At 32.4% G+C, this 26,178-nt stretch overlaps 2 long non-coding RNA genes across 2 annotated transcripts; both read left to right on the top strand.

Moving 5' to 3' along the window:
* Positions 1 to 7,088: 7,088 nt before the first annotated feature.
* LOC138140611 (uncharacterized) lies at positions 7,089 to 8,334 on the top strand. Its single transcript, XR_011162635.1, has 4 exons — positions 7,089 to 7,354; positions 7,415 to 7,562; positions 7,620 to 7,834; positions 7,888 to 8,334. It is a non-coding gene; the product is annotated as an uncharacterized lncRNA (long non-coding RNA).
* Positions 8,335 to 25,180: 16,846 nt separating this feature from the next.
* Positions 25,181 to 25,629, top strand: LOC138140632 (uncharacterized). Its single transcript, XR_011162657.1, has 2 exons — positions 25,181 to 25,334; positions 25,477 to 25,629. It is a non-coding gene; the product is annotated as an uncharacterized lncRNA (long non-coding RNA).
* The last annotated feature ends 549 nt before the right edge of the window (positions 25,630 to 26,178 follow it).

The following is a 26,178-nucleotide window of genomic DNA, read 5'->3' as shown; positions in this document are numbered from 1 at the left end:
ACCTCCGTTGAATCTTACGTCGAATATAGCGATTACGACGAGGAAATAGTGCAAGAATATTACTCTGAAGACGCATCAAATAACATTTTCTTAGTCACAAAAATTTTTAATTCAGAACTTTTCAATTTTGTTAACGAAATGTATAACAATTCTGTTGTGCCTCGAAAATGTGTTCAATTTTATGATCCAAAAATTATTTTTTTTTTTGTAAGGGTCTTATACAGGCTGTTTGATGAAAAACGCCTCAACCCATAAATTTGTTATTTATTACCCGATTTCAATGAACAAAAAAATCAAAGATATGGTTTTTCAAGCGCTACAAAACAGCCATAAAATGTTTTTTTTTGCGTTATCTTCAATAGCTAACGACAGTCAACTTTTTTTTTAAATGGACACATGTAGTTTTTTAGGCTTGGTCTGGTATGTTTTTTTTTCTGGATCTAATGATGTATTGAAAGTTATCATTATTTTGGTTCAGAGCTAACTGAAAAAAAAATATTTTTTTTTGTGGTTCAGCTTATAAAATTTTTAAGAGTGCCGTGAAAAACAATCGGAATACAAAGTACGATAAATGTCATCTAAACGTCAGCTTAGAAGTTTTCATCTGCTTTTTTAAACTTTTTTTATTTAAGTATAAAATAACATTGTCAGTCATGCAGGATAGCAGTCATTTGACTATTGTTTTATGTTCGAGTGTAATAAAAATCGTAATTAGTCAAAAACAAAAAGTTAATAGAAAAAATAATAATTATTATTATTATTATTTATGTTTTCCAAGAAAATAATAATAAAACTCTTCAAGATTCCACCTGAAAATTTTCAAACTCACACTTGACATTTGTTGCTATTTGTATTCCAATTGTTTTTCACGGCACACTTGAAAATTTCATAATAAACTGAACCACAATTAAAAATTGTTTGATTTTTTTTTCAGTCAGCTATGGACCAAACGATAACTTTTAATACATGGTTAGATTCAGAAAAAAAAACTTAATCAGACTGAGCCTAAAAAACTACATGTGTCCATTTAAAAAAAAAAGTTGACTGGCGTAAGCTACTGAAAATAACGCCAAAAAAAATGATTTTATGGCTGCTTCGTAGCGCATGAAAAACCATATCTTCGGTTTTTTTGTTCATTGAAATAGGATAATAAATAAAAAAGTTATGGGTTGAGGCGTTTTTTATCAAACAGCCTGTATCCGAGTTAAAAAAAAATTAAATCGCTAACTAAATTAAATGAAAGAGAAAAATATAAAGGACATGGAAAAAGCATTTGGTTTTATTGAAAACTGTTTGAGTGGTCTCAATTCGGAGTATAAATGTATACAAAAGTATAAGCAACTGGCTTATTTGTTCCATCGTTTAACATTCAAATAGGAGAAAAGATGAAGAAACACAACAATGCAATGATAGAGCCAGTACCCGCATATATGAAATTAATTTCTTTAAGAGATCTTTTACCTAAATTATTTTCTCTTGAAGAGTTTCTTCAATCCATGAAATTGTATTACTCTGATTTACTAAAAGAAAAACAGTAGTAAGTAACTTCGTGCAATGTGAGTTGTGGAAATACCAAACTAGAAATTTTGGCAATGTTGTTTTTGTTTTTTGTTAATGTTGTTTTTTGACGATTATGAGGTGGGAAACGCTTTAGGTTCGCGTGCTGGCACGAAAAACTTGGAGCGATATAGGTATCTTTGCCTTCAATGTCACCACATACCGGGTGATTTTAAATGAATGTGACTTTTTTCATAGGTTGGTAATATTATTGTTGGTTATTCGCTTTTTAATGTGATAGTTGACATAAACATAGGCGTCCTCGCCTATTTGACACAATTTATTAATACATAAAATGTCAAAATGACGTACGTACGCCAATGTGTTGATTAAGGTATCAAGTTTGCCAAAATAATTTATGAAAAATGTTCCCAACTTAAGAAAAAAAGTCACAATCATTTAAAATCACCCGGTATGACTTCAAAATTATGTAATAAAAAAGTTTGGCAATAAAATACTTTCAAAATTAATTGAAGAACTGAAGTATCTGCAAGAGAATGGAATAACAGTTTCAAATGAAAGAGTTTATTTCAAAGTTGGACTCATATCGGGAGATAATTTAGGTATACCTACATTCTCTTTTAGGATTTACGGAAAGTTTTTCGTGTAACTTATGATCTGTACAAATTATTATTAACCGCTTACTTTAGTGATCCAACTAAGCCGTGGAAGAAAAAAAAGAAGATATGAAGTGGTGGTTTGGTACTGTTGTACTGGTACTGTGTGTTCAGTCGGATTTGAACTTTAATCTAGTTAAAAAACTAGTGGCACCTATAGAACCAACGTTAAAAGCTGCCGTTGCTATAGTTCACCCAAAGATATAGTAATTTTATGGACTTTGGCGCGACGGGTGTCAGAAGCTTCTTGCCCTGCCATAGCTGACCCCCTCAAATGAATGTACTCCATCCCTCATAAAATCACAGGGTGGACCATCATATAGCATATTTGCGATAAAACCCTTTTTTAATTGTCAAAAAAATTGAAATTTAGAAGGCACAATCTTCAATTTCCGGTGTACGAAATGGCCGAATCATTTTTTATAAAATAAAATAAATGTAAAATTTGACTTTGATAGCGTTTTATTATCAAAGTAATAAAGCAATCCGGACTTTTTTCTTACAATCTCACCCACAGGACAATGTCGATTTTGATTATAAAGAGCAATCAAATTAATTTGTAATCGAGTTATCCATGAATCCGAAATCGTATGTCGTTACTTGAACTCCACGCTCCAATAAACACAGCTTGAAACACAGGTTAGGTCTCTACATATCAATCGCAAAAAACATACGGACTCAAATCCATGGATGACTCAATTACAAATTAATTTGATCGCTCGATATAGAAGTTGGTATTTAAATCAGGATAATATCTGAATAAATCGACATTTAATATCTACTCGTACAAAGTGGTACAAATCCAGGACCCTACCGCCAGTTATCATTTACAGTTGGTTGTTTGCGGTAAGCGACCATTGTCAATCTGGAATTATGACCCATCGAGGGTCGTCGTCATAAATTACTCACATTTTGGTACCAAAAATTATTATGTCAATTAATTTGAAATCAATGTTCTCTGTGATATTTTCAATCCAGGGAGTCGATAAAAAAAAAATCATTTTTTAATTTTTTAGCGTCCTGACGCCATTTGGAGCGTCTGTTTGCAAAAATAAAAAATTCATGTTGTAGTACGTTCAATCTAGATTATTGACCGCAAAATTAAAATTTCTAGGATGATGAGAAATACTTTTTATTGAGAATATGCTAAACGATGGTCCACCCTGTATTTCTGGGTCTACTTCAAAGATTAATTAAATGCGCAAATGACCCTGAAGAAGAGAAAAGCAGTCCAGATTCCATACAATAAAAAAAATGAATAACAAAAAAGAGTATTTTCGATAAAAAAGATTTAAAAAAAAACAAATAACTTCATAATACCATCTGCAGAGGAACGTAACCAAATTGCAATATCCCTTTTACATAACGCCACAGTCAGTCAACACGCAGGCTTCGAAAATATTCAGGAAACAAATACATAGTGCGTTGTATTCACTCCGAAGTGTCCTTTCAAACGAGGTGTCACTTGACGTAACCTTACATTTGAAAAAAACAGTTATTAATAAAGAAAATAATAAAAATATTTTTTAAATTTTCAACAATTTTTTTCTCAAGTTTTCTTAAAGGTAAGGGGTTAAAATTTTTATACTGTAATATTGACAGTTAAAAGACCTATCAAAATGATGACGAATAAATATAGGTTGCTATTTAAAAAAGTAGATGATGACGTCATTACTTTGACAAGAAACACCCTGTATAAAAAAAAATGTTACGTCAATAAACGTGAAATTGGAATTAAAAATCGACTTTTTTTTGTTCTTTTTTCAAAACTCAACAGTTTATGATTTGTCGAATTGTTGCGTCACTTTTGCCCCTCACTGTATATTGTCGACCTAACAAAAAAAAATAAAAAATGCAAGTACAACAACAACAACAATACAAGTGTTTAAAACAATTAAATACGAAGATTTAATTTCTTTGGCCCTCGGTCACTACCCGGAAAATCTTAATCCTCTTGGCGGCGCGGCGGCCGGTGGTGGAACCCGACCATTGAACACAAATTAGGGATGGTGGTCCAATTCGGTGACACCGATTTGATTCTAGGTGTAAATAGGTACTTAAAATTTTGTTTGCCGGAATTATTTATTTTGACATTTGTTGTTATAAAATATAATACAAACAGGATACCTGGTGCCCGTTGTAAACAGTATAAACAACAGTGTGTGTAAAGCATTTGTATGTGCATAACACAGCATATCTATTACAAACAAGATGTGCAACCCACGTAAAGAAGAACAGTAGACGCAAAAAATAGACAATAGTTTTTATAAAAAAATATGTTAGTTTTGTTATGTATTTTATTATTAGCAATAAACCGCTGTGTCGCATCCATAAACTTATTTTTTTTAAATTAAGCTTCGTCTTGTAAAGGAAAACAGAGGAAAATGTATCTATAAATTCCTGCAGATATTAAAGATGCTAAAATATTTACATCTTCCTCATCTGAGGATATACTGCAGTAATTTGTATTCCTTGGAGAAATTTTGAAGTGAAAAACTCACCAAAAAGCGATAAACACAAAAACACTATACACGCGCGAGTCGGAATGAGAACTATAGTGTATTTTTTCCTGGTAGGCGCGTGCGTGCGCATTTACAAAATCCTGCAACGAAATGCGACTTTCCTATTGGTTACTTTATTTTTCTACTTACACTAGAGAAATGTGCAATATTGCAGTTTTCTGTACTGTCACTGTCAACTGTGACTGTCAATCAGGTCCAAGCTGCCATTTTTGTTTCATCGTGTCTTAGTTTTCCTTTCGGGTTTTGTGTTGTGTCCGTTTATTTATTAAAAAAACAGTTCTTAGTGGTTAAGAAGTTTTTATATGTCAACAAGATGTCTTAATTTCGATCACCAAATAAATCGCGTAAGTTGGATTTATGCTAACATCAAGGAACAGTTTTTTATTAATGCATATTTATAGCAAATTTCTCACAAGCCGAGAAAGAAATGATCGTTAAAGTATTTCGTGGGATCTCCAAGGATTTTGCCGAGTTAACTAAGACGGCTCAAATGGAAAAAACTACTGGTATTGATTTCTGAGTTTTTTGTTGTATCACAGCTTAATTACTTTGTGTTGAAGGTTGTGGATTTAAAACCATTCAATGATACTTGGCGGAAGAAAAGAAGTGTGGGCAATTACAGGCACCGAAGAAACCTGATAGGAAATGTATGATTCAATTGGATGAACATCAAAAATATCTCATTCGAAAAACAGTGCACTCATTTTTCTCTGCAAACAGAATTCCTACAATTGATGCTGTGTACAGGGAAGTGCAAAACAATGAAGAAATTCCAAACATCAGTCGTTCTAAGCTTTATAATGTTTTACACGAATTAAAATTCAAGTAAGTACATACATTGTTTTCAATTAACTGTAAACATTGAAATCTATGTTTTATTTCAAATAGCACAAATAACGAAACAGAAAAAGCCTGTTAATAGAAAGAGAAGACATAACTGGCGAAGAAGATATTTACGGGAAATAAAAAAAATACGCCAAGAAGGGAGACCTTTTCTCTTGCAAGATAATGGTTATTATAAATGATTGTAGTTGAAGCAGGCCATGTCCATGTTATGAAATTTTTGCCGCTTTCATGTGAAGTGTCAATTTTTGTCGACGTCACTGTAATTTTTTTTAGGTGAAAAGTGCGGTGTTGATTGTTTTGTTTTATTTTTTTTTTAAATTGTTTTGTACCCAATTTAACTCCTGTGTAAAAAATAAAAAATGTACATATAATATTTGTTATCAATTTTTCCACGAGTTTATTCATAAACTTTTTTGTTTACATTTTACAAATTATACAAAAATTAAATCGTAAACATGAATTTTAATATGCAACCCCAAATACTGATCCCCCTAGATAATATGCAACCAAAAATACTAACAATTCCTGCATCCTGCTAAAAATCTTAGCTATGTGATTCTACCTTTCGGAGATGCGCACGCACGCGCCTATCAGGAAAAAATAGACTTTAGGCATTATATTTTTATTTCAAATTCAGCCGTAGAGTACTAGTACAGCTCTTCTTCATATAACAGAAGTAGTCTAATATGTGGAACTTTTTAACTCAGATTATTATGCCTAGTTTTCTTAGTCATTTTCCTATTTTCTATGGATTATTTTTCAACAAAAACCAGTATTTCAATTAAAACATCAAAAACAACGTTGAATGTGACTTTTTACCCTTATTTTGAACCCCTAACTTCTAACTGAGATTTTCCAAAAAACATCATTTTTTTAGAAAAATGAATCGATTTTCAAGTTTCAGTCGTTGAATTTTGTTGAGTTTGAAAAAAAGCCTATTGAGGTCTGTTCAAAAACACAAAAAATTAAGAAAATGACCTGTTTTTATCTATTTTATCTACTTTTTTTATGGCCTTTTTAAAAATGTGAGCCAGATTTGTATGCGAAAAATCAAGAAAACTACTCTGTTTTGTAAAAATTTCTTAAAAAATGTGAGCCAGACGTAACAACTGAATTTGTGGTTTTTGTTGAAAAATAATGCATAGAAATAGGAAAATGACTAAGAAAACTAGGCATAATAATCTGAGTTAGAACTTAAAAGAATTGGAAAATTTAATGCGTACCCAAACGGTATACACTCCAGAAAATGGCCAGTTTGCTAGTTGACACCATTGACTATTGAAGGTCGATTTATAAACTTGACGTTGCCGTTGCAGTTGGCAGTTGCAGTTGCCGTTCAAAGTTAAATTCTACTAAATTCTAACTTGCGTTTACATTGACCGTTGCCGGTGCAGTTAGTCGTTCAAGTTTCGTTTGCTTGAAGTTGGATGCTGTTCGAAGATGGCCAACTTTTAACTTTCGCTGTTGCCGTTCGACTGTCAACCAATGAAAAGATAGTTTTCAACCACGTGGTGTTGGCAACAAAATCAGCTGGTTGACGGTTGGTACCTGTGGTTGGCACTCTTGGCAGTATGGTCGTCAGTTTGTGGTTTTGGTCAGATTTCAGATTGCCGCGTTCCTTACTTTGTGACGCTTTGTGGTTACTTATTAAAATGAGCGAGAGAGAAGAATTCGGTGGTGACAAAACGGGACTTCTAATAGAATTAATCCAGCAGTATGAGTTTTTATTCAACTTGGGTCATAAAGACTACAAAAATAATTTTAAAAAAGGCGAGGCCTGGACACAAATTGCGGGTGTTCTAAATATGACTGGCAAGTATATATACAAGGTTTTGTTTATCATATATTCTAATGTACTCAGCAATTTTGTAGTTGAAGATTGCACAAGAATCTGGAGAAACCTGAGAGATAGGTTCACAAAGGAAAAACGTAAGCAACCTACCGGTTCGCAGGCACCTGAATCAAATTGAGCCTATTTTGAAAGAATGTTGTTTTATACAAAATTTTCCCGACCCAGAAAGTGAGTAGTAAAGTGACTTTATGATCTTCTTTAATGATAATAACTGGTGGCCAACAGAACTCATACAACAACACCAAAAAGGCCTATTGATGGGAGGTCATTGTCCTCTATGTCTTCGTGTTCGTCTTCCTCTGCGTGGTCCACTGTCGATCCCATCATGTCACCACTATCATGGCCAGAATGTGGGGATGAGCCAAGTGTAATTGGTTCACCAGAAGAGTGCCGGGTTAGTGAAGTCAGAATTGAACCTACAACGCCACGATCACACAGAGGTAGGTACTTGTTTTATAATGTTATAAGTTATGTTAAATATACGTTGCTCTAGATACACAAAATGCTGATGTTACCGGCAAGAAGCGGAAAAACAAAGAAGAGGACCTTCAGGAGGTGATCACTGTGGCAAAGAACATAGCTTCCACATTAGAAACCAGGGAATTTGCAAAAAAAAAAAAAAACAAACGCAACGTTTGTTGAATATGAAAGGCATTACTACTTGTACTGGAAAGTGATAGCGAATAAAATAAAATAAAATTTGCGTTTTACAACTCAAATCATGTTTAATTACAAAAAAAAATATGGTACAATAAGCATGTTTATTACCATATTTAAATAGGCAAGCAAACAATTGGTGCGATTCTGTTTTAAAATTTATCAACATTGCTATATAACAAGGTTGTAGTTGCTATGATATGAAGCTGTTGATTGGTGTGATCTATGCAAAATCAATGTTGTTCGATAACAATATTGCTAAATTTTGAAACAGAATCGCACTGATTGTCTAAGCTAATTTAAGATTATTATGTTAGATTCTTCCTCTATTTATCATTTCATCTTGCCATGCTACGTTACCGTGGTCCGAAATAAAATAATTTGCTAATGCATCCCGCATCTGATACACATTTGTTCGTGCTACATTTGCACCCAGTCTTCTGACAGAAGGGAGAGGTGTTTGTTCATCTCTCCATGCTCCATTTTCTTCATCATCTACATCTACATAACCAGGAGGACAATATCGGTTATAGTCAGCATCAGAAAACTCAGATTGACAGTAGTTATGCAACACAACTATTGCCTTCACAATATTATCCACATTGCTGACTTTAGCATTTATATCGGTTTTTAAAATTCGCCACCTTGCCACCATAACGCCGAAAGTGTTTTCAATAACTTGCCTTGCTCTTGACAGCCTGTAATTATTTTTTTTTTCTTTTCGGGACAGATTCTTGCCAGGATAAGCTCTCATTATGTGCTCTTTTAAGGGAAATGCCTCATCGGCAATTAAAAAATATGGTATTCTTGTATTAGTGCCTGCTAAAACACTGGTTGCAGGAATACTTATATCTTCATTCTCTAGACGCTGCCCAAAAATGCTATTTCTGAGAATGCCCCCGTTACTTTGTGAACCATAGGCGCCTATTTCAACTAGTGTAAATCGATAATTACTGTCACATGCTGCTAAGAGAACAATGCTGAATCTTCTTTTGTAGTTGTGGTACAAAGAACCACTTTTTGCGGGCGCTTGGATGTTGACGTGTTTACCGTCTAGGGCTCCAAGGCAATGGGGCATATTCCATTTTTGGTTAAACCCATGTGCAATTTCCAACCACGCTTCTTCGGTAGACGGCGATTTTAGATATTCTGAACTGAGTTCTTCCCACAGTGCCAAACACGTTTCATGTACGAGTATGATTTTACGAACCGTGGTTACGCCGACGTGAAAAGTCCAGGCGACTACTTGTATACTCATTCCCTGAGAGAGATATCTGCAACATTTTATACACTGTGACCCAAAATGAGTCAGGGACAGCTCCGGGCTCTCAGGGGGTTTTTCGGGGCAAGGGCGTGGGTTCAGATGTGGGCGCCAGGCAACTATTCGGGAGCTGGGATACCTTGTCCAGCTGCCGGGACAAGCGCTCTAGTTTTTTTTACTCGTCGGAAATTAAAACTCAAAGTTTGTTGAGATTGAATAATGTGGTTTATTCAACAGGTTTAATTAATAAGCAAGGCTCAGCTGATTTTGTGCGCTGGTTCTTTGAATCTAAATTGGCTTCTATGAGAAATGAAAAATTGTTGAACCAGTTCACAATAATGGTCTTAATTATTTAAGATTGTAGATTTTCCCACTAGAGACAATTCCTATATTGATAATGTTTTCACAAATATACCGTGTGATTTTGTGCGCACATCTCCACTGGAAACGGATTTTTCCGATCATACAGGAGTTTTAGTGCAGGTAAAAAATTGTTTCTTCAATCGCAAGTGTAAAATGGAAACAAAACGTGTTAGACCCATTACACAATATGGAAAATTCATTTTTTACCACTGCTTAGACAATATTGACTGGGACTTTTTAGCTCATGACTTCGATATAAACCATACATTTGATATGTTTTTAAATAACATTTTGTCTATATTCAATACTGCTTTTCCTGAGCAAATGGTTACATTTAAACGTAATTCTAAAGTCTCTTGTAGTAATAATTGGTTTAATTCTAATTTACAGAAAAAGCGAGAAACTGTTGGTTTACTAAATGATGCTTATAAACTTCATGAGACTATAGAAACCAAACATCTTTTGTCTAGTTTTAAAAAAAGATATCTTGGCGCCATAAAGGAGGCAAAAATGAAAGCAAATGAATGTTTTGTAAGACATAACAAAGGTAATCCCAAAGCCCTTTGGAGCATCATAAATCAACATAAACCTAAAAAAGACCTTCAGTGTACCATAACAGCAAACGAGTTTAATGATTATTTCTCATCTACAGCCGATAAAATTATTTCCAGTTTACCGACAGCCACAGATAGTCCCATAAATATAATGAGGTCCACGAATGTTACTGATGCCAAGTGCAATGGTTTTTTTTATTTTCACGAAGTTTCGGAATTAGAAGTCAGAGATGTAATTAAACAATTAAGAAATAATAACACCAAAGACATTTTTGGATTTTCGACGTCTCTTGTATAAACGGTGCAGAACTGTTTGATCTCGCCTATAACTAAATTATTCAACTGTGCTGTTAAACAAGGGTTATTTCCCGACCAGCTTAAAAAGGCAGCAGTGGCACCGATTTTTAAGAAAAGCGACGCTGAGGATGTAAATAATTATAGACCCATTTCTGTATTGCCCATCTTTTGTAAAATTTTTGAAAGACTTATGTTATCTCAAATCATCAAGTTCTTGGATAATAATAAACTACTTACTGTAGTTTCAATTTGGTTGTAGGTCGTAAAATTTTATTGGATATTATGAGCGATTAACGGGCCCAATGGCTGGGTTCGAAAAGGTTGGGAAGCGGCGCGTGCCGTTTGCCGTACAATGCAAATATACCAAATGTACAATACAACCCTGCTTAAAATATTACCTGCTAGTGGTAAACTAGGATTTATAAGCCCCGCAAGATCTTTAACTTAAACTACCATAAAATTTTACGACCTACAACCAATTTGAAACTGCAGTACACCCTACCAGTTTGGTTTCAGAAAGAACTACTCAACGACTTCAGCAATTCTCCATTTTACATGCAACATTTTAAACAGCTTCGAACAAAATGAATTTTATCACACATATTTTCTTGATTTAACCAAAGCGTTTGATTGTGTATCGCATGAATTATTAATCAAAAAACTTTTATTATAAATATAATTGCCACCCTGCAAGTACAAAATTTATTTTGTCATTTTTAAGTGATCGTACTCAAATTGTTCGTACAAATGGGTCTTACTCAGTTGAAAACAAGATTATCCACGGTGTACCTCAGGGATCTATACTTGGTCCCATTCTCTTTTTAATTTTTATTAATGACCTCCCAGGATATTTATCAAATAAAAATGTCACAATGTATGCCGACGATACGACTGTTAGCAATAAGGCCAAATCTTTAACCGAACTGTTGACTAATCAAAAGAATCTTCTTACACTAACTGAAAACTGGTTCATATCAAACAAATTAACTCTAAATAAAGAAAAAACGATCTCTATAATTTTCACATTAAAAAACTATGCCACTGCAGAAACATTTTCTAATGTTACAAAATACTTGGGGGTATTTATAGATAAACAGCTAAATTGGAATAAGCATGGTGATGAGGTGGCCACAAAGATATCTAAAAATTTGTATCTCTTACGTAACTTGAGCGATGTCTTGTCCCAACAGTATTTAAAAATTGCTTATTACGCTTTAATTCAGAGTCATCTACAGTATGCCATTTTGGCATGGGGTCATTCACCTTCGCGGCATAGACTGTTTAGGTTGCAGAGAAGAGCCATTAGAATAATTGCAAAATTAGCCGAAGCCATTAGCTTTAAAACAATAAGATTATCTAAATCCAAGGATGGTATAAATTATTTTTGCATAAATTTTTTTAACAAACTTCCGGTGAAAATAACAAAAACCATTAATGAAAAGATGCTGTTGAGTAAAATCAAATCATATCTTATAGAAAAATCATTTTATTCGTTTGAAGAGTTTTTAGAGAATAAATTCACTGATTTTACATGATATGGATGCACAAAGTCTTGTAGTTAATCAATAATTTTTCTTTGCTTTCGTTTTTGCTCTTTTACTCCTTATTAATTATAATTTGATGTACATATATTATTATGCTTAGTTGAATTTTTTAGCTGCATTCTCTTCTAGTTAAATCTAGTTGGTTGACGTGTGCAAATACGCTGTATCTTCGCATGAATAAACTTATAAAAAAAAATATTATTATTATTTAAACTTATTCTGGTCTTTCTTAGAAACGCTTTCCTTTACAGGGACCTTGTAATTTATGCTATGTTCTGATTTGAATAAAACTTAAAATTAATCTATTCTGTTTTCCGTACGAAAAAACAAGGTTTTACATTTGCTTTTCCGAAATTAAATGCAGTCTTCTACTTTATGGAATGAAAACGTTAAAATAACTTTAATTCAATGCAATGGGTGTCAGGTAGTGACCTTGACACTGAAAATTGTAAAAAAAAAATCTAAAAAAACCTATATTCAGAATACCAATTCATTAAACTCAACTTGTTTGTTAAAGTTAACAGTATTTTGACAGTATAAGTAGCTAGGACAGAAAATAAATCACAGCAGATCCTTAATAATTGCCTTTCGCAGTTACTTTATAATAGCATACTTTACAGGCAAATAAACTTGACCGTAGATAAACTTACTCATTCTATCAACACCACAATTTCTCTCAAAGTTAGTTGCATTCCAAAATATAAAATATTTAAGAAACCTAATTAATTTATAGTTTCAATCACAGAACATGACAAGTTTTTAACGTTATTTAAAAATAATTTGCTAAATTGCTCTGTTGGTGATTTTATACAAGTGACCTCGAGCACGTCTGAAAAAGGTCAATTTTTTTAGGACAATTTGTTTTGGTTAGGTTATCAAAGATGAGTTATCTGTTTACGTTGTCATCATCGATTAAATTATCATGAAAACATGTCTTTACCACAATTGGATTTATGCAGACTAAAAATATTGTTTATTACCGATTCTTTGCTATAAAACTATTATACTATTATATGGTCTTTGGTTAACTTGATAATATTTTTGACCATCTCTCTTAATTTCAGATTATCGTTGTCCAATTGTTGAATTTCTTTATTTTTATTTTCAATTTGCTTTATCTGATTATCTTTATCTAGTGATTTCTCTATATTCAAATAAAAGTCTTTAGTGTATTCCAAATATGAATAAAATATTTCTTCCAAAGTAATATAGTATTCTCTAATTTCTTGACCCGTTTTTTGTATTTGATCCCATTATTAGGGATTTAAAATTACGAACGCTCAATAAAATCCATATTGTTTTATTTAGGGGGATAGTCATCCCCCACTGAAATTCCATATTGTATAAATAACGGAAACTATAGATCAGTAAACCACGTACTCAAATTAATTTTATAGTTATTTTCATTTATAAAATCAAATATGTTAAATGGATTAGGATTTATTTTATATTGCTTTGAAAGATTATATTCGTTAACGTAATTTTCATATTTATCTACCAACTCTTCTAATTTGAAAATAATATTTCCTAACTTTTTTTGGCTTATTGGTATTCAACATCATTATTGATTCTTTAAAATTTTTAATAGTTAATAATATCCAACGCTTTGAATGAATTGTGCGCGAATCACCATTTTAAATCTCATTTTGTATATATTCATATAAATTTCCTTTTTCATGTTTATAATCTATGTCTTCATATGTAATTTCGTTATCTTTTAAAAATGCAACAAAATGTTTTTTATTATATCTAAAAATAAAATCCCAAAAATTCGTGGACATAGTCCACTCATGAGCCGAAGGCGAATTCTAACAAGTCATTTGTGACTAATATTTCTTTCTTTTTCTGCAAAAGAACCCATATTTCCCAAAAATACGAGTGCGTCTTGTGAAGGGTCTTTAGACTCGAATATTTATTATCTGAGAAGACTGTATCAATTTTCTCTTAAAATCAACACCTACATCTTCACTTATTGCATTTGTTGATTTTTCATAACCCAATATTTCTGCTAAATCTTTTATTTTTTATTCTCGGGTAACAATATTTGTCTTCCTGGATTATAGCTACTTCAAAATAATTATATGTACTACGCTTCATATACCGATCCCATTTATACTAAATCTCTCAGTTTCAAATTATCGTTTTTCAATTGCTCCAATTCAATTTTATATTTGCCATGCTTTCTTATTCTGGGAAATAGGCGATACTAAAAATTTGAAGCAACAACTGGTGGAACTTGCTGAACTAACGCGTAACGTACACAACCGCATTTATGTATAGTGTATTATTGAGAAATATGGGTGTAAATAATATAAATTGGTTTGTGTTTGGCTGTCACAGTAAGAAAAGCAGAAATGGCAAGTGACCGTTCCATTCATTTCCCCAAACACTGTAGAAACATTTGTCGGTATACGTCAAGCGCCAGCCATTACTGTCAAATGTCAAAGAATCGTAGCGCCCCCATCGGTCACTTTTTTCGCCTATACCTCTGATGTAAATTTTTCTGCTTCTTCTTTAATAAAATTAAAGGATATAATGCCGATTCATTTATCAATATTGCTGTTTTTTTCATACTTTGTTTGTCTTCATCATATAATTATTGCTAATAGTTTTTTCTAAAATAATTGCTGTCTTTTCTCTTGAACCTACGTTGATATCTAGCTTTTCATTCATTTTATGTTGACTTTTTATAACACATAGATCTCATATTGCCTCGCATATTGCACTAGATCCCTTTTTTTAGAAATATTATTTTTTTTCGATAATTAATTAAATCTATTTATTAATACGTGAAGGAAAACCTTTGTACCCCTTTTTAAGCAAATTGCGCGCACAAAGGAGTGTGAGATTTGGCATAGTTAAAGTTTATGTGGAGAAGGAGTGCAGAAAGATAAAATTTATGTATAATATACATGGCGTCCCCAAAAAAAGAGACAAATCCATAACTCCTTTATTTATGGGAGGATTTTAATTATCTATACACCAAATTAAATGGTTGTGAATAAGCTACAAAATGGCGTACTAAATTCACGTAAAACCCAAAGTGCTTCAAGGTGAAACTGTCAAAATATTTTTTTTCAAATACGGACACATACTTTTTTTTAGTAAATCTGATAGAAATTTTTATTCAGAAAATAACAATGTATGACATGTGTAACCTCATATAATAAAAAAAACTAAAAAAATAACACTACATTTTGAAACAAATGACGAGCATAAGAAGCTATCAAAATTCATTGCGGTACAATGTAATAAATTAACCAAATTAAGTTACTTGAAAAACAAATGACAAATATGTAATAACATTTGGGATTGCACGTACAGAGCACAGTTTAAGCATCGACCACAGTAGCATTTTTTACCTTTTTTTTATTGTATTTTGGGTAGGTAAGTGTACAGTTGTGATACACTGTTCTTTTTAGAATAAAAATCTCTATCGGAAGTGTTAAAAAAATTATGTGTTTGAATTTGAAAAAAAAATTTTTTGACAGTTTAGCCCTGAAGCCCTTGGACCTATATGTGAATTTATTAGAGCTTTTTGTAGCCTATTTGGTGCATAAATAATTAAAATCGTTCGATAAATAAAGGAGTTATGGACTCATCTTCTTTTTCGGGGACACCTGTGTGTTACAAATATCAAAACATTCATTGTTTACGTTCATACACTGTAAAAAATTAGCGGAGTAAATGCGGAGTGAATTTGGAGCGAATGCGGAGTGGATGGTTTGTAATTGATTTAATCCCCCCCGCAATGAAATCCACTCCAAGAGGGAGTTTATTTAGATTATTAATAAAATAAAACTCTTCGGAGTGAAATACAAAATTCTTTGACTATTAGTGGTTTGCCACCACATAAGTTAGTATTGAAAGTTAATTGGACGGTTTACTGGTCAGAAACTTAAATACAAAGGAAGCATTAGTCTATGGAACAAGAGTACACATCAAGTTTATGCATCGCAATGCTATTGATTGCGAAGTTTTAAATGGAACCGAACGCAATAAGAGAATTTTGATTCCACGTATAAATTTAACATATATTAAGAAGTCAATTTCCAATTATAGTTGCATTTGCGATCACAATAAATAAGTCTCAAAAACAAACATTCGAAAAAATTGCAATTTTATTGAGGCAGCCAGTTTTCAATTGTACGTCGCAGCAAGTACAGTTCGATCATTCAATGATTTGAGATTTTATACTTCCGAATATAACTGCCAGGGGCATTTAGCAAACGAAATTTTATTTTAAGTTCAATGGACAACATTTTATTTTTTAACCGCCCGGTTTTTTTTTGTTTCAATAAAAAATATAGGTACCTATAAAAAATACGAAACACGTGTTTCATTTTCCATTTTTTGTATTAACTTTTTATTTCAATTTTATATAATTTGAAAAAGAGAGGCAAATCAAGTGTGTAGCCTTGGCGAAACCTGGCCAGTAAAGCAATAAAAAACCTAAGGAAATGTCAAAAAACGCGTTTTTGTTTTTTAAATATGGCATAGCCAAACTACGAGTATATCTATTTTTCCTATCGTTCGTATTTTTCAAATAACTCGAAACGTTCAAACTTAAAAATTTAATGAAAACGGTCGAATTTCGACCGCTGGGCGACCTCTAGTTTAATTAATATCGCGTAAGATTTATTAAGATACCAACAAAAGTAGGAAATACACTTCGTGACAAAATTATCGAATCACAACTAAAAATGCTTAAAAATTTCAAAATAATTTGTGTAAAGCGTTGTATTTTTCTTTAGTGGAGGATTTACCTTCTTTGTAACTTATGCGTTCATAATTATGTAAATCTTCTTCGTAATTTATTAAAATATGCAACCGTGACCTACTAACCCAAAACTTTTTTTAAAAATTTTATTGAAAATTTGCTTTCGATATTGTATTGGTGTTACAAACCTGTCAGATTTCTGTCAGAGAGGATAAAAATGCCCTTAAATCAATCTCAGGTAGCCCAAATAGTAGTACTGGCACAAGAGGGATATACTCAGCGACAACTTGCTGAAAGGTCTCAAACTTCGCAGTCAGCTGTGTATAGAGTTCTTTAAAGGTATGAGGAGACGGGAACGTACACTAGACGAGCTGGACAAGGTTGTAAAAGGAAAACGTCGAGACGAGAAGATCATTTTTTGTCTTTACAAGCTAGAAGAAAGCGTTTTGTCACTGCGCAACACATCCGAAACGATCTTCAGGTGACTACATGGACTGTTATTTCCAGCAGAACTGTTTTAAGACGCTTGAGACTATGAATTCGAATGAAATTTCAAATTCTATTAAGACCCCTCATAAAGTTTGAATTTTTGTTTTTTTTTTACTTTCTCCTTTATTTCTCCGACACGTTTTTTTAAACCACCTTTGCAATCCCTTTTTTATTGCTGTCTTCTCCGCCTTCACATTACCCTTATTCCTTAATTAATGACTCGTTATTAGAATTGTAGAAATTAAAAAAAGACCAGCTTTATGTAGTAAATCAGCAGTGAGTCCTGGCACAGTGCAAAAATTTTGATTTTTAATTTATGATTATGAAAGGTATTCAATATGTTGAAGTAAAGGATATCTTTATCCTATGTCAGATGTCATATTTAATTAAAATCGCATTGATTTTATCAGCTGTGCATAAGCAGTCGGCCGATTAATAGTCGACTGTCTGCGCACCAACGCCACCAACAGCCAACCAAACAGTTTAGTTTGCCTGGTGTGCGCGGAAGCTACCCAATCGGACGAAATTATCGGCCAATTATTTAGTCTGTAGTGCGGCCCTAGCCTTAGATGTACTAAATGCTTGCAATGGGCTCATGATGAATGTGCGGGAGTGGAAGAAAATGAAAACGATTTTTGTTGCGATTTATGTCTATCGCAGACAAAATTATTTTCTGTTAAGAAAAACATTATATTTTAATTTAATTTTTTGAAATTTATCACTTTTTAAGAAGAGGTTCTTTAATTTTTCTTATACTCGTATAATTCCAAATATATATTTTGTATAACAATGTATTTTATTAAACTTAATAAATACAAAATTTGTTAATAAAATTGAGTTTTTATTGGGGATCATTTAACCCCGTGAGAGGGATCGTTTTACCTCATACACTTGGGTAAAATGATCACTTTGCAGCCTTTGATTAAAAGCATTACCAAATAAACATGAGAAGACTTTTTGGACTTTGGCCTAAAAGTTAGCTGAAACAATGACTAATCTTCAGCGTATAAATATTATTTCTTAGTGTTCTAATTTCGATGTTATGGCATCTTAAACCTTAGGGGGATCATTATACCCCACTCTCCCCTATTATTAGTTGACACAACAAAGCTGTGGAAACTATTTTCAGCCTTATGATCGTTTGACAACTGCAGAAATTATAAATAAGAGAACTATAACAATGGTAATTTGTAGATTTTTATAACATTGAAATGAAATGAGTTTTAGGTGGAGATATGGAGCACGAGTTTGTTTGGTTCGCTGTTCTTGTTTTGGGATTTGCTTTTGGATTAATCATCTGTAAGAATCATATTTAATATAAAGCCGGCTAAAATTATACCTGTAATATTTTTATTTGTTTTAGATTTAGTTCAACAAAAAGAAAGAGAAAGAAAATATATAGAAGAAAGAGAAAGAAAATATGTAGAATAAAGAGAAAAAAAATATATAGAAGTTCAACAAAAAGAAAGAGAAAGAGAAAGAAAATATATAGAAGAAAGAGAAAAAAAATATACAGTGTGAAAATTACTTATGGAATAAATTCAATAATTTCAAAACTAATGACATTTGTCGAAAACGCTGAAACAGGTCAATTTTTATTTCTCCTAATACTTATTTTAAGTTACTTCACTTGCTCATGACGTCATCCATTTTTGAGCTCTGACGTCATCACCAATTTTTTTAAATGACCACCCCCACTTTTTTCTTCTCTTTCTGATAGACCTACGTACTACCTAAACTATGAATTAAAAATTTTGGTAACTTACATAACAATTTTTTTGAGAAAATGACAAATTTGACTTCAAAACTTTAATGTATTTAATTTTTTTCTATGTGGTTATTTAAAATCGAGCATTTACTTCAATAGACCAAACAATTTAGAAGATTTACGACACAGAATTCGCCCTGAAATGGAACAAATTAGCCCTAACATTATTGAGCGCGGTGTACAACGTTTACACTCCTGTTTGAGTGCTAAATAGTTGGCGGGGGGCAATTTCAACATTTGCGTTACATTTTATTGTTAACCTTAGATGTTTGTTTGTTTTTGTTTCAGGTCAATTACATTTTTTACATTAAAAATTAAATTAAATTTTTGAAGTAAAATTTGTCATTTTCTCAAAAAAAATGTTATGTAAGATACCAATTTTTTTGATTCATCGTTTAGGTAGTAAGAAGGTCTATCAGAAAGAGGACAAAAAAGTGGGGGTTGTGATTTAAAAAAATTAGTGATGACGTAATAGCTCAAAAATGGATAGTGTCGAAATCGCGACTAGTGTGTATGGGAAACTGAGCAACGATATACACAACCACTTCCATGAAGGGATTCGAAAAGTTTATCTTGTTAAATTTGAGTTATCGCACTGCGATTATACCTTTCTAAAAAACGTATGTCTAAGTTTGCCGTTAAGTCCTTCGGACATTGTCTCCTTAAATAGTAAATCTGAGTTTGTATTCTCTCCATAGAAAATGTGATAATTTAGTGATAATAATTTCTACTTTGTTTAACATTTTTTAAATTAAAAAAATTAGCAACTGCAATTTCCTTGGTCGACATCCCCCATCATTAAAATACTAAGCTTTTGTGTGCCAGTGATCCAGTAATTCAGTAGAAAGATTCAGGGAGCCGCTGTTATTGCTACTTAATATTAATCATAAAAAGAGTCTTACTGATTTGTTTAACAATATAATTATCTACATTCTTAACGTAAATGTTCTATGCATTTTATCTGAACCCGTTTTATAGCTAAAAATATGTTTAACTTTTAAGTACTTTATTATTTTCAAAATTTAAAAGTGTGCAACGGGTTAACAATTTTAGTAAGTAGTTGTGCTACAAAAACTAATTTTACGTTGACATCGTTACTTAGGTTTAATAATATTTTCTTAGACAATGTAAAATCCTAACAATTAGGATGCGAACGAGGTTGTGATAATATTATGTCTAGAATTCAATTAAGATATACAAACCAAAAAAAAAACAGCTAAAAATTTAAAAGTATTGATTGTTAATCAGAATAAGAACAATTTCTATAACGGAAAAAATGGTTTATATTGTTCAAGGAATTTTATAGACCATACCAACGCTCGACCATCGACCGTCTTCTGTTTAATAAAAACGCTCAAAAGTCAAAATGCGTTATTCGTTATTAAATTTAAGCGCTGCACGATCGAGCGTATTACGTGCGTGTTTACCTTTAAAAAATAAATTTAATTTGGATACAATAATTGTTATGTACACTGGTGCGTAGCATGCGAAGCGAATTTCATTTTTTTAATCAATAAGAAAATTAGCATAGACAACATAATATATTCAATCCGAAAACGACTGTATATGATCTATTATAGGTGTGTTGGTAAGATATTCGCGTTCAATCCAAGGGGTCTCGGGTTCGAATTACTACGAATCCAATTTTTTTTTTATTTCGTAATATTTCGTAATTTGATAGATTATTATAGCTAATTAGAAATTAGAATGGACAAGACCGAAATAGCTCAGTTAGTAAAGAGTTAGACAGATAATTACAAGGTTTTGAGTTCGATTCCTATCGCCGCCTTTTTTTTATTGAGAATGCAGTTGTTCTTAAATCTGAACTGGTGAGATCTCGAGTGGCCATAGAGATTGAGGACCCACGAAGATTGACGGGCAACTGAGTGCTGCCAAATATTCTCAAAACATTTCTCAGTTTTGGGACTCTTCCATCTATTCATGACTTACAGTAATATCGAACAACAATGATCTGTCCTGTTTATTCGCCAAAGGCTCATGAGTCGAAGATGAATTCAGGATTGATGGTCGTGCCGATGATTCTCCTCGATAGACACATACCTATAAACGGTATAAGCTGTCGTGAAAGAGGAGATGCTGTAAGAATAGATCGGATTGTAGGCATAGTCGAATATTGGGGTGTTGCAAACCGAGGGATTTGAATAAGAATTCTGGCTTTTTTAAGGTCTGTTTTTTTTTTTTAATTTTACCAATTATTATCCTGGTCCAGAAATAAAAAAGCCATTTTGGAAATTTAAAAACAAGAGCTTTTATTTGTTTAATATTATTACCGGTCGCCACTCCGACCGGTGAATTTTTTGCATGTGCCAATGCTTTCTCCAGAAGTAAAAATCCATTTTGGGGTGTCTCAAAACAAGGAATGCTGTAAGGTTTTTTTGGGTGCTTTTAATGTAATTATGTTTGATTGCGGATGATTTTCAACAGTTTTCCCATGTGCCCATTTTCTGGTGGTCTATTGAGTTTCGAGTAATTTTTGGAAGCATAAAAAATTATGATTTTTGAAGGAATTTCACAACATTAGTTTGTAAAGCGCCAAATATAGATGTACCTCCTTGATTTAGTGTTGTTTTTACTTTTTTTTGCATGCGCCAAATGGCTTGGTCCAGAAATAAAAAGCCATTTTGGGGTGTGTAAAAACACGGTATTTTGTTAGTTTTTTTAGGGCGTTCTTAAAGTAGTTTTAAAGTTTTTTTCGTGTGCCCAATTTTTGGTGGTCTACAGATATTTGGTAGTTTTGGGGTGCATAAAAATTAATGTTTTCTGAAGGGTTTTAGGTCTTTTTCGGATGTTTACCTTTGGGAGAACAGCTGAATTTGTAAGATTCTGCCTTGTTTTTTGAAGACGCCAAATGTCCTGGTCCAGAAATAAAAAGTCATTTTGGGGTGTTCAAAAACAAGAGATTTTGTAAGTTTTTTAGATCTTTTACGAATGTTTACTTTTGAAAACACTAAATTTGTAGGATTCTGCCTTGATTTTCAAGACGCCAAATGTCCTGGTCCAGAACTAAAAAGCCATTTTGGGGTGTGTAAAAACAAGGTATTTTGTTAGTTTTTTAGGGCGTTCTTGAGGTAATTTTCCATTATTTTGGGAGATTTTAACGGTTTTTTCGTGTGCCCAATCTTTGGTGGTCTACACATATTTGGGAACTTTTGGGGTGGATAAAAATTAATTATTTTTGAGAGGTTTAGGGCCCTTTTCGGTTGTTTACCTTTGGGAGAACAGCTGAATTTGTAAGATTCTGCCTTGTTTTTTAAGACGTCAAATGTCCTGGTTCAGAAGTAACATTTTATATACTACTGTTGAGAGTTGCCTTTTTCCATAAATTTGTGAATAAAAGTTTGAATTGTGTTTGTAGCAATTGGTAATACTTGCCTAATAAATAAGGCAAAACATTTATATACATTAAAATCTCTGAAGAATACATCGATCAAATCCAGCTATCACCACGGGTTTTGTTACAGGTTTCTAAGTAACAACAATTAAAAGATAGGTTTACGATATGGCAATCTAGCCAAAATTGTGCTCACTACTTGTACGTTTTTTTTTTTTTATAGAAGTGTACATACTTTCATATTGCAAATAAACCGTTTTTTCTTCAAACGTCCGTAAATTATGACATTATACAGTTGGCTATGGATTATACGTTAAGAGTGCTTATAATAATATTGATAACCCATTGGAAATTTACAGAGGAAAGGAAAGTGATAAATGTTTTATAAAAAGAATAACTGAACATGCCAGAACAATATATAAGTTATTAAAAGAAAATAAACCCATAAAAGATATCGAACTAGAAGAATATAAAAAAACAAAAATTTGTTATCTTTGTGAAAATGTGTTTTCTATAGAAAACCCAAAAGTAAGAGATCATGATCACTACACTGGAAAATATAGAGGAGCTGCTTGTAGAAAATGCAATTTGAAATATAGACAACCATTGTTTATTCCAATTTTGTTTCATAATTTAAGTTCTTACGATTGTCATTTGTTAATTAAAAATCTAGGAGAAGATAAAAGTCAATTGAAATTAATACCTAATAACGAAGAGAAATATATTTCTTCCAGTAAAATTTTAAGAATGGATGATAATAGATATATCGAATTGAGATTTATCTATTCATTTAGATTTTTAGCAAGTAGCCTAGACAATTTGTCATCTAATCTGGAATCAAGTCAGTTGAGAGAAATAATTAAATACTTTTCAAATCATGAATTAGATGTGTTATTTAGGAAAGAAAAAAGCAAGATAATTAGAAAAGGAAAATATCCCTATGAATACATGGATTCTTTTGAGAAATTTTCTGAAACAAAACTTCCATCAATAGATACATTTTATTCTTCGCTCACAAAAGAAGGAATTTCTCAAGAAGAATTCAAACATGCAGTGAAAGTATGGAAATATTTTAAAATTAAAAACTTGGGCGAATGGCATGATTTATACTTAAAACTAGATGTTTTGCTCTTAACTGATGTATTTGAAAATTTTACAGATTTATGTTTGCAAGAGTTATGGACTGGATCCCGTTTGGTATTATACAACTCCGGGGTTCGCTTGGGACTGTTTGCTCAAATACACTTCAGAGGAATTGGAATTATTAACTGATTATGAAATGTATTTGTTTTTTGAAAACGGAATTAGAGGAGGTATTTCACAGTGTAGTAACAGGTATTCGCAAGCAGATGAAAATACTCAGATTATCTATGTAGATGGTAATAATCTATATGGATGGGCTTTATCTCAGAAACTACCAGAAAAAGACTTTAAATGGTTGACTTGTGATGAAATTAAAAATGTTGACTGTACAGGGTGATTCATCTTTTACCGCCGGTGGCAAAATGACCCTTAAGAATTGAGAAAAATTTATAAAATTTACAGAGTTGATTTGTCGAAAAACTTACTTTCGACCGGTATAATTTATTTCAAAAAAGAATTTTTTATTGAGCAGATATTTATAAAAAACTGTTTTTCAAAAAAAAAAATATGTTCAAATTTTTGCATCAGAATGTGGCTAATGGCGTATAAAATCAATATCTGCAATCCGTTTCGAAAAATGTTTGATAGTTTTTGAATTAAATCGATTTCAATGGAAAAGTTGCTTTTATTGATGGTTGATGGCTTTTAGAGTTGTAAATTTTCTCTAACAATGACTACCTTGTAAAACTGACTTGCTTAGGTGAATTTTTTCGATTTTACAAAGGACCCCCTGCTGTGGCAATAAAATTCCTCTAATAAATCTTATTGTAAAGATATTTGGACATTATGTCGTAAATCATGAAGCAAATACAAATTTGAATATCAAAATGCGTTTATTTCAATAATACCATACGCTAAAATTAATTTAACATGGTAAAATTGTGTGAAAATACCTGAGTGTGCATATGCTACAAGGTTGAATAAATTAAACAATTAATAATTGAGAAAATGGCAAAATTTGACCTAGTTAACTTATAAATTTCATTTTTTGATATTATGTGCGTTACGGATAATAAATTAGGTCTGCAAAATATGAAAGTGAAATCATAATTTTTAAGGTCAATTTTGCCACCGGCGGTAAAAGATGAATCACCTTGTATATGGTTATCAGATAGTGATACGAGTTATGTTTTAGAAGTTGATTTAGCATTCCCTGTAGACTTGGCTATTCATAACAAATTCAATGACTTGCCTTTGGCTCCGGAAAATAGAATTCCTCCGGGCGGAAAAGTAGAAAAACTGCTTTGTCATTTCTATGATAAGAAAAATTATATAATTAATTACAAAACATTAAAACTTTACAAAAGCTTAGGTATTAGAATAACAAAGGTTCACAGAGGTATAAAATTTACTCAGTCAAATTTCATAGCACCATATGTAAAATTTAATACTGAACACAGACAAAAGGCAAAAAATGATTTTGAAAAAGATTTCTGGAAACTAATGGTTAATGCCCCATATGGTAAGTCTATGCAGTCTGTTAGAAACCAACAAAATATTAAATTATATTGTGATGAAGGAAAATTGCAGACAGCGATAAACACACCTAATTTTAAGCACAGAACTATATTTAGCAAACATCTGGCAGCAGTTCATAATTATAAAACCAAAGTATTGTTTAATAAACCAATTTACAGGTAGCTCGGTGGCCGCATGGCTGTCGGAGACAGTGCTCCGAGGTCGCGGTCCCGGCGCTAGTGGGTTCGAATCTCACCGAAGGGGGAGGATTTTTTCCAAGGGAGGAACCTCCGCCGGGCCATGGATGTGTGTGTATGTCTTTCAGGGGCTGACGGTAGGGTGGTGGAAGGAAGAGCGACACCCTTCCGACACCACCGCGAGGTCAGCAGGGTTCGAATCCCAGGCCGGATGGGCCTCCCATGGATGTTTGTGTTTGTATTCGTGTTGTGGCGTCCAGAAAAAGGAGGAAGGAGAAGAGAGGGTGGGCGTGGGTAGCCGGGGAAAGTACCCCGGAGCCCCGCCGCACCACATAGGAAAAAAGAGAAGAAAAAAGCCGACCGCAAGGTACCTGATAGGCCCGTAGTGGTGAAAGGGGAAAGGCTATTTAAAAAAAAAAAAAAAAAAATAAACCAATTTACATTGGGCAAGCTGTATTAGATTTATCGAAATTGTTAATGTATAACTTCCATTACAATGTAATTAAAAAAGAATTTAATGAACACATAAAACTTCTTTATGGAGATACCGATAGTTTCATATATGAGATTAAAAACGCAGATTTCTATGAATTTATGAAAAACAATCCCGACTATTTCGATACATCTGATTATCCAAAAGATCATCCATTATATTCTGATCAAAATAAGAAAGTTATAGGAAAATTCAAAGATGAATTGAATGGTATTAAGATATTAGAGTACATAGGTTTAAAAAATTAAAAGGTATTAAGAAAGCAGTATTGAAAAAAGAAATAAGTTTTAAGATTACAAAAATTGCTTATTTAATCAAAAAGAATACTTTCATATAGACAAAAAGTGATCAGGAGTCATAAAACATGATATTTTTACTGAAGAAAAAGTCTAAGTTGGAAAGATGATAAAAGACACCTTTTACCCAATTCTACAGATACATTAGCATATGGACACGTATTACTTCATGGACATTGTTGAATCAATAAA

Source organism: Tenebrio molitor, chromosome Y (assembly GCF_963966145.1).
Source record: "Tenebrio molitor chromosome Y, icTenMoli1.1, whole genome shotgun sequence".
In the NCBI taxonomy this organism is placed as follows: Eukaryota; Metazoa; Arthropoda; class Insecta; order Coleoptera; family Tenebrionidae; genus Tenebrio; species Tenebrio molitor.
Note: the sequence above shows the minus strand (reverse complement) of the source record. Positions and strands in the feature narration are given on the sequence as shown.